Source organism: Alosa alosa, chromosome 4 (assembly GCF_017589495.1).
Source record: "Alosa alosa isolate M-15738 ecotype Scorff River chromosome 4, AALO_Geno_1.1, whole genome shotgun sequence".
NCBI classification, from domain to species: Eukaryota; Metazoa; Chordata; class Actinopteri; order Clupeiformes; family Clupeidae; genus Alosa; species Alosa alosa.
Genome location: NC_063192.1, coordinates 12,713,260 through 12,724,789, shown reverse-complemented (window position 1 = coordinate 12,724,789; position 11,530 = coordinate 12,713,260).

The following is an 11,530-nucleotide window of genomic DNA, read 5'->3' as shown; positions in this document are numbered from 1 at the left end:
ACATTAGATTACTGTGATCTGTCTTTTTGACCAAATGCTTGTTTTTTAACTACCAGGGGGCAGACCGAAACCCCAATTGACACAGGAACCTGCGTCTGTTAGTTTGTTCTATACAAATGAAAGTGTCACCCTTAAGTGCAATATCACAGAAGATTCAGAGGGATGGACCTATCTGTGGTATAAAGGCAAAGACAAAAACCCTACCACCAACACTGGGTCTCAGGGCCAGCTCACCCTTTCCTCTGTGGCACCAGCTGATGGTGGATTATACTGGTGTCAAGTGGAGAGAGCCGGATTTAAATCTGAACATAGTGATTCTTTGTCATTAATGATCAAGGGTAAATAATTCCTTGCTTATAAATTTGATCATATGTGCTTGCTTTGTCTTTTTTCCTTCTTTGTTCATGAATGATACCTTCACTTCACATATGTCACCCACTCTAAAACACATGTAATTTGTGTCCACTTCTTCTGTCCTCTAGATTTGCCTCAAACAAAACTGGTCATGCAGACCAAATGGACCAAATTCTTCCCCTCTGAGGTCGTGAACATGACATGTGACATTCAGCCTCCTTCTCCAGACTGGATTTGTAAATATTACAGAGATGACCAAGAGTTACAAACCAGCGACTGCATGCTTAACCTTCAGTCTGCAAACACTGGAGACTCTGGAGTCTACAAATGCATTGGAACCCTCCGCTCTTTGCAAACCCAACTTAGCAACCCCATTGGAGTTCATGTTTATGGTAATTACCTTTTTATTATTTAATTTAGTTCATATACATTTTTTCTCTCAGTGATACAAAAAAGTATGTTGAAATGTGAATGTGCAAAATCTATTTCTGTTGATCTCAGCCCACCTGCCAACGCTCTTGTTGTCAGTGGATCCCACTGAGCCACCGATTTACACAAAAGAAAATGTCACACTAACTTGCGGTGTTACGGAGGAGCAAGAAGGATGGACATATATGTGGTATAAAGGCAGTGACCAAAAAACCCCAGTCTCCAGTGAGAGAGTGTTTACAATACCATCTGTTCAACGATCTCACAATGGAGAATACAAGTGTCAGGTCAAAAGAGAGAATTTCTCCTCTGGATACACTGACTCACATGGATTGACAATTGAAGGTAAATAGAAATAGATTCTATTTACTTTTGGGAATGGTGGAATTGAGATCATCAATTCCCCATTACAGTGTTCTATCTTTCCTTTGTGTCTTATGCAGAGCCACCTGTGCCAACACTGGAGCGGCTGTCTAATTGGGCTAAAGTTTTCCCCACTGAGAAAGTGAGCATGAAGTGCAATGGTATTCCTTCTTCATCAGGATGGACTTATAGATGGTACAGAAAACAACAACCACTCCATGGTCAAAATACCGATACACTTTTAATTAGCTCTGTTGCCACCGAGTACACTGGAGAATACACTTGCCAAGGAGTCCACAAACGACAAGTGGAAACAGTAGTCAGTGACAGTATTAGCATCTATGTTTATGGTAAATATCTGTTTGAGTTTAATTTCACACTTACCATGGAGCTGACAAATGTAGAAACTGCAGTAACAACAGTATTCACAGTCACTGTAAATATGATTATTTGCATTTCATTTGATTACCAGATTATATATTTTCCACATATTTTTCCAGTAATTACTGGATATCTGCACATGGTAGCATAATGCAGTTCATATTCATTATAGTTGTTGTAATGTAGCATGTATTATAAAGCATAAACTAAAATGCCTGGAAAGTATTTAATTAAATACTTGGTTATCTTGTTTTGTCAGACCATAAGGCTGTGCCTACCTTGAGTCAACACCCAAATGACACCTCTGTTTATGTGGAAGAACAAGTGACCTTCATGTGTGAAGTGAAGATTGATTCTACAGACTGGGAATATCAGTGGTTCCAAAGTAATCTTCAAGAGCAAATCCGAGACGTTGACCCAATAAATGCGACTTACACGATCCAATCTGCCTCTGTGAAAGATGATGGTGCATTTTGGTGTAAAACTAAGAGAGGGGCGTATGAGTCAGAACTTAGCACAGTTATAGAAATAAAGATTTTAGGTAAGTCTGTATACAATGCTACCAGTTCAATAACCCAACAGTTTACTTAATTTGGAAAGGTTTCAACAAGGCGTCTTTGGAAGAGTATTAATCATATTGTCATTTCATGTGCCTTCCGTATAGCTCGTCCTACAACGGTGGTGAACCTGGAGACTGGGTGGGCAGACATCCTCTCTGTGGACAGCTTGACATTATTGTGTGAGGTAGATAATACAAGCGTCACATGGAACTACACATGGTACAAAGAAGACGAGGAGATGGCAAATGAAACACAAAAAGCTCTTCATATCAAAGCCACCAAGGAAAACTACCGGAGTAAATATAGCTGCAGAGGGATCCGATCCAACCGCCCAACATATTCCATGCGCAGTGAAGCTTTTATAGCAAACAACATTGGTGAGTGTAAGATGGCAAATGTATTTTATAACATAGCGAGCTTGTGCTTTGACTTACATTTGTGCTATTGTTCATTTGGCTCCACAGTTCTCAAAAGGCAAATCCTTCTGGCCATTTCGGGTTGTTTGGTTGTTGGATTTGTCCTCATTGTTCTAGGTTGTGTCTATCTGAAGTTCACCCGCAAGCCAGGTCAATATCTTCTTATTGTGCTTATGTTTGTGTTTTGTGTTTCCATTTGTTAAGAAAGGTTGCTTATGATGCACACTAATTGTATGTTACAATTAGTTAATTACTAATTAATTGAATGTTTCATTATTATTATCTGCTATACTTAAAAACAACTCTGTCACAGATAAAGAGAGCAAACCTGAACCAGACCTTTTTTTTACCATGGCTGAACTAAAGTCACGTAAGTGGCACAAACATTCTTTGTGCTTACAATGTTTCCAACCCATGTTTTAGGATATATTAGAATATGTTTATGTTACACATATGTGTGTGTGCGTTTCTTCACCTGCGGTTTTGTTCAATTATCCATTAGGTGGAGATATTGGTTCAAACACAGACTTATGCCCAGCTGAAACCTCAACTGATGAACCACTAACAATTGGTAACATTCATTTCTTGATATTTGGACTGTAGAATTGTAGAACAGCAACTGTCTTAATATGCCCTCTTTATTACAGAGCCATATAAACATTTGGGGTATAGAAATGTATTTGGAAAGAGTCAGCAATCAATCAATTAATTTGTCACCATACCCTCAGGGAACCATTTTTTCTTATTGACTTACACTTTATTGCTGCTTCTTGTATGTAATTGCTGTTGTTTTTATACTTGTCCTTTAGAAAAAACTGAGTCTGAAGATCCTCCTTGCCTTTCTGAAGGGGTACTGAAAGAAGGTCAGTATGCAGTTTGTCTCAAAGAGACATTATATAATTAAGTTATGACTTTGTAGAAGAATAACTGAAGAACTTGTTGGTAGGCCTATCTGTGGGTGCCCACATCAAGGGCTTGCAGTTTGTCCGTTTATGTTGCTGATCATCAGCAACTAACGCAGCCAGGCAGCTACAGCGCTACACTCTGGGGGCATGTGCGTGAGCTCCCATGTAGATGCTCAGCGGATTTCTCCTTTAAGGGCTTGCAGTTTGTCTGGTGATGCTGACTGGATCATAAATTACCACAGCAATGAACAGGAATACATTTCTTTGTATTTGTTGGTAGTGAACCCATTATAAATGTGGAGGGTGGGTCTGGGATGCCAGACACCACTGTTGAGCCTTCTGGAGGTGTTTTAGGCCTAATTCAACAAAACACCAATGAAGGAAGGTGCCTGTTTGATAATTGCAATGAAATGATCACAAAAACTGCTCTGTTGGTGATGGAGGTCTTTTTGCCCATAAAGGTTCCTTTAGGTGATTTTGTTTTTATGGTAAATAGGCTGGGGTTGTTGATCGGCCGCTGTGGGAAATCCTTGACGTACAGACGCTTGTCATTCCCATTAGGCACCCACACTCGTCACTGATAACTTTTGCGCTTCTAAGTTGGAGAACCCATATCAGAATATGGCGAAATGTAATGCCGATATACATTAGTGAGCAGTGCTAATAAAATTAGCATCAACTGCATTGTTGGTGGTGTTACCTGGTAAAGAGTAAATGGCTAGTTTCAGAAAAATAAATCAATAGTGTCCCTATAAATATGAAGATGTTATTAACACAACTCCAGTATTTCAGATATTGTTGATTTATGTCTACTTACATACTTTTAGAGAAATTCTGTTAAAACTACTGTAAAGCATTCTTTACATGTGGCCTGTTGATACTTTAACAAAATGTGTGTTTCTGTAGAACTAGCTGAAGAAAACCACAATGAAGAGGAATCTGATGAATTAACAACATTTAAAGGTATTGATTGGAATCATTTCATAACCTATAATAAATTTACATTTCAAAAGATTGCAGTTGTATATTATTGTTCCAACTGCCTAAGACCCTTTTGTCTTTTCTTCTCCATCTGAATATAGTTTAAGCTTGTGACCATAACCTGCCCCGTGGATGTTTCAACCTCACATCTCAAGTATAGAGACATTTTTATTTTAACCTGGCAAATCAACAATTTTGAAACATGTATTATTGCATCTTTTGTATAGATAGATAGATAGATAGATATATAGATAGATAGATAGATCTACCCCAGAGTTAGATAAGATGATACACAGTGATGAAGTATACGTCCTGGAGCTATATTGTAATTCAGACAAAGTACTGTTATTTGGACTGATTTGGAGTGATTTGCACGCAGCACCTGAAAAGCTCTTTACAGCGTTACTTCTGCAAATTTCAAGTAGCAGTGCTTCGCCTGAATGAGAATAGTTCCAACTATGTATATGTTTAGAAAATCACTTTATCTCATTTTACATTGGTATTTGTACTATTGTAAGTATCTCAACATGTAGATAGGAAATGTTGGAGTTCTTATGTCACTTTTGGGAGCTATAGGCTGGTTGGTTCCTCCCACCTTAATGAGCTACAAGTATGCTAAGCTAGGCTAACCGAGGGTCCGTCAGATTGAGTAACTGCACACACAGACGAGAAGGGTATGTATCATCTTATCTAACTGGGTGAGCTAGTATATATATATATCCCATAAATATATATATATCTTTTTATCTTTGTATGAATGTCAGTGTCATTATGGTTTACTTCCTTTTAACCAGTAATTCTGTAGTAAAATGTCATTATTAGTAGCTATGTGACTATTGTTTGTTGAGCTCAGTGTGGCATATTAATACATTTGCTTTGCATTTGTTAGAGAAGTCAAATGCTACAGTTAACAATTTGCTCATAAATAGTATAGTCTTTGCAGTTTTATATAAAATACATTACATTATAAGCTATTTGTCCATTTTGTAGGCTATCTACTTTCTGAAATAAATGTTTTTTTTTTACCTATAATGTTGTTGCTACTGTATCTTTATGTATTTTTTGCCACTGCACACAAACAGGCTAACCACATCCAAACAAAAACCTTCAAGGACTACTACTGCACTCTATTTTTATTATGACCGTTGCAGCGCTAGCCTAGCATGGTCATATAGGTTTTGGAATAACTCAAGAACCGTTGTAGCCTACCCAAGATTACTACATTTTTGTTGGTCTCAAGGAGCCATATCAAACCCAATCCATGACGACTCATTTGTGATGTAGCACCACCCAGTGAAAGACATAAATGCAAACAGGTGCTTCACCATTATCGAACTGACATAGATCTCTGAAGTTTGCCTACAATAAAGCTACCATCTTTGCCCATATAAGGAGATCTGGTATCTTGAGATTTTTCCTATGGGAAAATAACATGGGGATTTGGAATTATCAGTTAAACTCTTGCGGGGACGATGAAGTCGGAAATGCAAACGTTTTGCTCTACATACTTTTACTCTGCCTTCAAGTGGATACTGTGATCTCCGGTACATGAAGGCGGCACACTTTGATTTTTGCTACCCCATTTGCCATTAAGTTAGCAAGTTTGCTGCTTGGATCAGGCATAAGTTAAAGGAATTATCCGGAGTAAAATGCACTTTAGATCAATTTACGGATGATTGGGAGTACATACGTTGAGTTGACATCAAAATCATGTCATTCGGATGTGTTTTGAGAAAGTTCGATTTTACCGTTTTTAGTCAAAACTCGTTAGCCTGGAAGTGACCCGGGCATGTCTACACCCCTGGGCTATACTGTAGCCATTTTTGATAGTCATATCCCATGGTGATGCTCCATATGATAATGCATTTACCAGTAAGATGTTGCCATCTGCTGGAAGAAATGTTAGTTGGCATAAATTCTGACATGAATCAAATGGGTCCTTATGGGGCCTTGATGTCAGAACCCAGTTGTTCAGAAAGTTGAAGGGAAATCCCATATTTTGCTATCCAGGATCAAGTAATCAATGTTACTTTTATGCCATTTTCAGGATTATGAAATCTGGATTATCAATGACTTTAGTAGAATAGTTCCTTTGGAGTTTAACTAACTTATAAATGATAAAAAGTGATATGGCACCAACATAGACAATCTACCTTAATCCTGAAACCTACTTCTGTTCCAGTTTGCATCTTCTGTCCATTTTGTTTACATAGATCACTTAGTGCACTCTCAGTATGCTAACTTGAATATTCTTATGTTTAGCAGAATCGTAATCTTAACTAATGTCAGTAACTCCTGGACCTGCCAAATGTCAAAAACGTCTGCTGTTCATCATTATGCCAAATCGACTAATCTCTTGTAGGCCCTATACACAGTACAGGTAGCATCATAGGCCATGATTGAGATGAGAACCCACTTTAATCAAAAATATTTGTTTCGTCTTCATGCAATTATTGACACATTTAGCAAAATATGCAAAGCCAATTTGCAGTGGTGGACTAAGTAAACAAATCCTGTACTTGAGTGAAAGTAGAGATACACATGGTCAAATGTTACTCCAAGTAGAAGTCCTCCTTTTACATTTTCACTTGAGTGGTAGTACAAAAGTACCAAAAGTTAAGTATCAAAAGTAAAAGTCCTGAAATGTATTATGACTAACAGTTGCATTTACTTCATTCAAGGACAAAATCAACAAAGAATCTATTCTTTCAATCAATCTATCATTGTCTATCATCATTTTCTCGATGGCGTCATCAGGCTAGTTATGGTCAAGGGGTCAACAAGTTACAGTATATAGTGGATATAACAATAACATAGGTTAGGCAACACCATTATTTAAAGCCTAGCTGACTTAATAGAAAATACACATGTATTTGGAGAGTCTTTTTTCCAGAAGGAACTTCAGCTGTCCCAAAATGTAGTGGAGTAAAAAGTCAAATATTTGGCATTTTGAGCTATCTGCATGTACTGTATGTCAACGCCGCGTAAACATACATGCCCCTTATCATCTCACTTCCGCGTGTATGTCAACAGCAAGTATATGTATATGGCGCCCTCTAGGGTTAGGGTTATGGTTAGGTTATGCCCAGTGTTGCCACAGTTACCTTGAAAAAGTAATCTGATTACTGATTACTCCTTTAAAAAGTAACTTAGTTACTTTACTGATTACTTGATTTTAAAAGTAACTAAGTTAGATTACAAGTTACTTTATTAGTTACTTTCAGCAGCTGCCGACAACACCCCCACCGCCTCAACATAAAAATGATAACTGGTTTTGCCAATACTCACTATACTGGAAGTGCATTTTAACAGCAATGTATAGCGGACATCCCACCTAACCTACTTAGATACTGAAATTCAGATGTTTGTTCAATAATGTCTAAGTACACCAAATAAGGAAGGCCTATTGATAGAAATTGTTATATCTGAAATATGTTATCTGATATATATATATATATATATATATATATATATATATCAGATACTTGTAGGTGCTTACCACCTCCACATTGACCCCATCAATGGAGACTGGTAGCAGAGCGGGCTTAGACCTGCGGAAATCCACCAGCATCTCCTTGGTCTTTGAAGTGTTTAGTTGAAGGTGATTGAGTTTGCACCACTGCACAAAGTCCTCCACCAGGCTCCTGTACTCCTCCTCTTGCTCGTCCCTGATACACCCCACAATTGCAGTATCATCAGAAAACTTCTGCATGTGGCATGACTCGGTGTTGTAGCAGAAGTCAAATGTGTACAGGGTGAACAGGACTGGAGAGAGCACAGTTCCCTGTGGCGCTCCGGTGCTGCTGATCACAGTGTCAGAGAGGCAGTTCTTCAGTCTGACGAACTGTGGTCGCTCGGTCAGGTAATCTGTAATCCAGGTTACCAGGTGAGCGTCCACACCCATCTGCAAGAGCTTGTCTCCCAGTCTGAGGGGTTGGATGGTGTTAAAAGCACTTGAGAAATCAAAGAACATGATTCTCACAGCACTTTTCCCCTTGTCTAGGTGAGAATGTGTCCTGTGTAAAAGATAAGGGATGGCATCGTCCACGCCCACTTTCTCCTGGTATGCAAACTGTAACGGGTCTAGTGCATGGCGTACCTGGGGTCTGAGCATACCTAAGACCAGCCGCTCCATTGTTTTCATCACATGTGATGTTAGAGCGACAGGCCTGAAGTCATTAAGCTCACTGGGGTGTGGTTTCTTGGGGACGGGGGTGAGACATGATGTCTTCCACAGTGTTGGAACTTGTCCGAGACGTAGACTCCAGTTGAAGATGTGCTTCAGTGGCTCCCCCAGGTCAGCAGCACAGGCCTTGAGCAGCCTTGGACACAGTCTGTCAGGCCCGGCTTCCTTCCGAGGATGAAGTTTTTTTAAAAGATAAGTTACTTGATCAGCTGTAATGATGGGGGTGAGGGGAGTGGAGGGTGAGGAGGAGGAGGGGTGCTTCTGAGAGGGTTGTCTTGTGGCTAGAGACTGATGGCCGTTGGCTGAAGCCATTGTTGCCGCACTACTCGTGGTCACCATGTGGGGGAGAGGTGCGATAGCCTGATCAGCAGTGATGATGGAGGGGGGAGGGGAGGGGGGGGGGCAGCATCTGGTTCGCCCTGTCCAGGTCTCCCTCCACAGAGCTGCTGATCTTCTTAAGTCCAGTGATAGATTTCATACAGTCCCACACCTCCTTCATGTTGTTATCTTGCAGCTTCTGTTCCATCTTCCTGTAGTCCTCCTTAGCCTCTTTCAGCTTATTCTTGAGTTCCCCCTGTACTCGCCTCAGCTCTGCCATGTCCCCCTCCTTAAACGCCATCTTTTTCCTATTGAGAAGGGTCTTGACATTACTGGTTATCCAAGGCTTGTTATTTGGATAGCAGCGTACAGTCCTTGTGGGAACAACAATGTCCATACAGAAGTTCAGATCGTCAGTAGTGCAATGTGTGACCTCCTCTAAGTCCTCTCCATTCAGTAGCACACTCCAGTCAGTGGACTCAAAGCAGTCTCTCAAAGCCTCATCCGCTTCCGGTGTCCACTTCCTGAAGGTGCGCGTGGCAACTGGTAGCCTCTGAACTTTTGGCTTGTACATTGGCTGAAGATGAATGAGGTTATGGTCCGACGTCCCCAGTGGGCAAGGGGGGTGGCACTGTAAGCATCCCTCACGTTTGCATACATGAGATCTATTGTCCTGTTTTTCCTAGTTGGGCAGTTAACAAACTGGTAAAAGTTTGTGAGGGTGGAATCCAGTGTAATGTGGTTGAAGTCACCAGAGATCGCAAAGAAGGCATCACTGTGCTGAGTTTGGAGCCTAGCGACTGATTGGTGATTGGAACTGATTGGTTGATTTAGCAAAACAGACCTGGATGCTCTCTGTCTTGGATGCGCTTCAGGCACAAACGCACCACTCCTCTCTCTCCCCTCTCCTTTGTGTGCGCATTAAGCTCATATGCACACGCGATTTGAAGTCCGGTCTGGCTTGCGTGCTCTTGTTCACTCTAGGTTCCGGGAGATTTTATGTAATTTGCGGGCCTCAGGAAGCCGCTATCAATATGTGGGAGACTCCCAAAACTTCGGGAGACTTGGGATGTCTATCTAGACAGCACTTTGTCGCCAGCACAGAATGTACAAAGTACCTTAATGTTGTCATGTTTAGCTGACACAAACTCAAAGTAATGACTGATGAAATGTGCATCTCTCTCTCTCTCCCTCCATTGTTTACGTTTGTGTGGTTTTACACGTGAATTGTGCTCATGCTGAAAACGTGAGCATATAGCCTACATGACATTAATCCCCAAGACAAGAAGAAAGCAAAGAATATATCTTTTTATTAAGGAAAATGACAAAAATAGTAACGCACAGTAACTTAGATAAGTAACTTTAATCTGATTACTGGTTTGTAAATAGTAGCGCGTTAGATTACTCGTTACAGAAAAAAGTGGTCAAACTAGACTAACGGTTACTAAGTAACGCGTTACTGGCATCACTGGTTATGCCATTGATAAACACCCCAATGCGTTAAATAACACACTAGTGGCCATTGGCGTGTCATACATACACAGTTCATGATATCAGTCTGCAATAGCAGAGTAATATATAAATATTGTACATCGCAACTCTAGAGGGAGCTCTACAGTCGCCAAAAATACCTACTGTAAACCTGCATAGTGTACCTTTAAAGAATTCCGGTGTGATATTGACCTAAAGTGTGTTGAAACATGATACCGAGTGTGAACGTATGTCTCATAGCCCATCTCGGCTTGTCCCCTGCACTCCAAAATCTGGCTTAGTTAGCCGATGCTACCAACAGCTTTTTCAATGGTGGTGCTTTCGCATCGGGCTAGCCATGCAAATAAATCACTGTTTTACACCATTTACGAGGCTCAATGTATCTCCACACTTCATTGGTAGACTTCCGAGGGCCCTGACATTTAAAACGAGACATTGAGAACTTTGAAAAAGCACTGGTAGTTTACTTACAAGACGATTTATACAGACAGTATCTTCACGAAGTTTAGCGTTTGAGAGGACATTTTGAGCATAGATGAAAATTGGGGATGTCCCCTCATGTCCCCCTCTAAGTATATTACGATTACGGCCTTGAATAGAATTCATACAAACAGCACCACACAATGGAATTTCTCTTTAGGGAGAAATGCTTGTCACAAAAGTCACAAAAGTAAATGATTACACCCAAAGGCGTTGTACTTATTGACATTAGTTACATTCAAAAATAATTCCGCTAGGGTTGAACATGATCAATTTTATATAATTGCGTCTTTATTTTTTTTCAACCCCCGCCTCTCTAATTGTACCCATTTCGCAGGTTCTGTGTAGAGCCTACAGCAATTGAAGCAGTGCTGTGTAGTTGTCTTTCCACTAGGGGATGGTGTTGTTACATATAAACAAAGAATAGTGGATCTACCTCAACTGCTCTATTAAGCGCTAATGTTAGAATTAGAATGTGAAGTGAAGAGAATTAGGTGTCCCAGGAGAAAATACAGAAATAAGGGTGCATAATAGTACATTCATTTCCTTTTCAAATTAATAGATTACAATTAATGCCATTCGTGATGTTTTCAGTAAATGTCTAATCTTTAATTTGAGAAATCCTCCTTTCTCACCCTACTTTAATTTCTCATAAACTCTCGATAT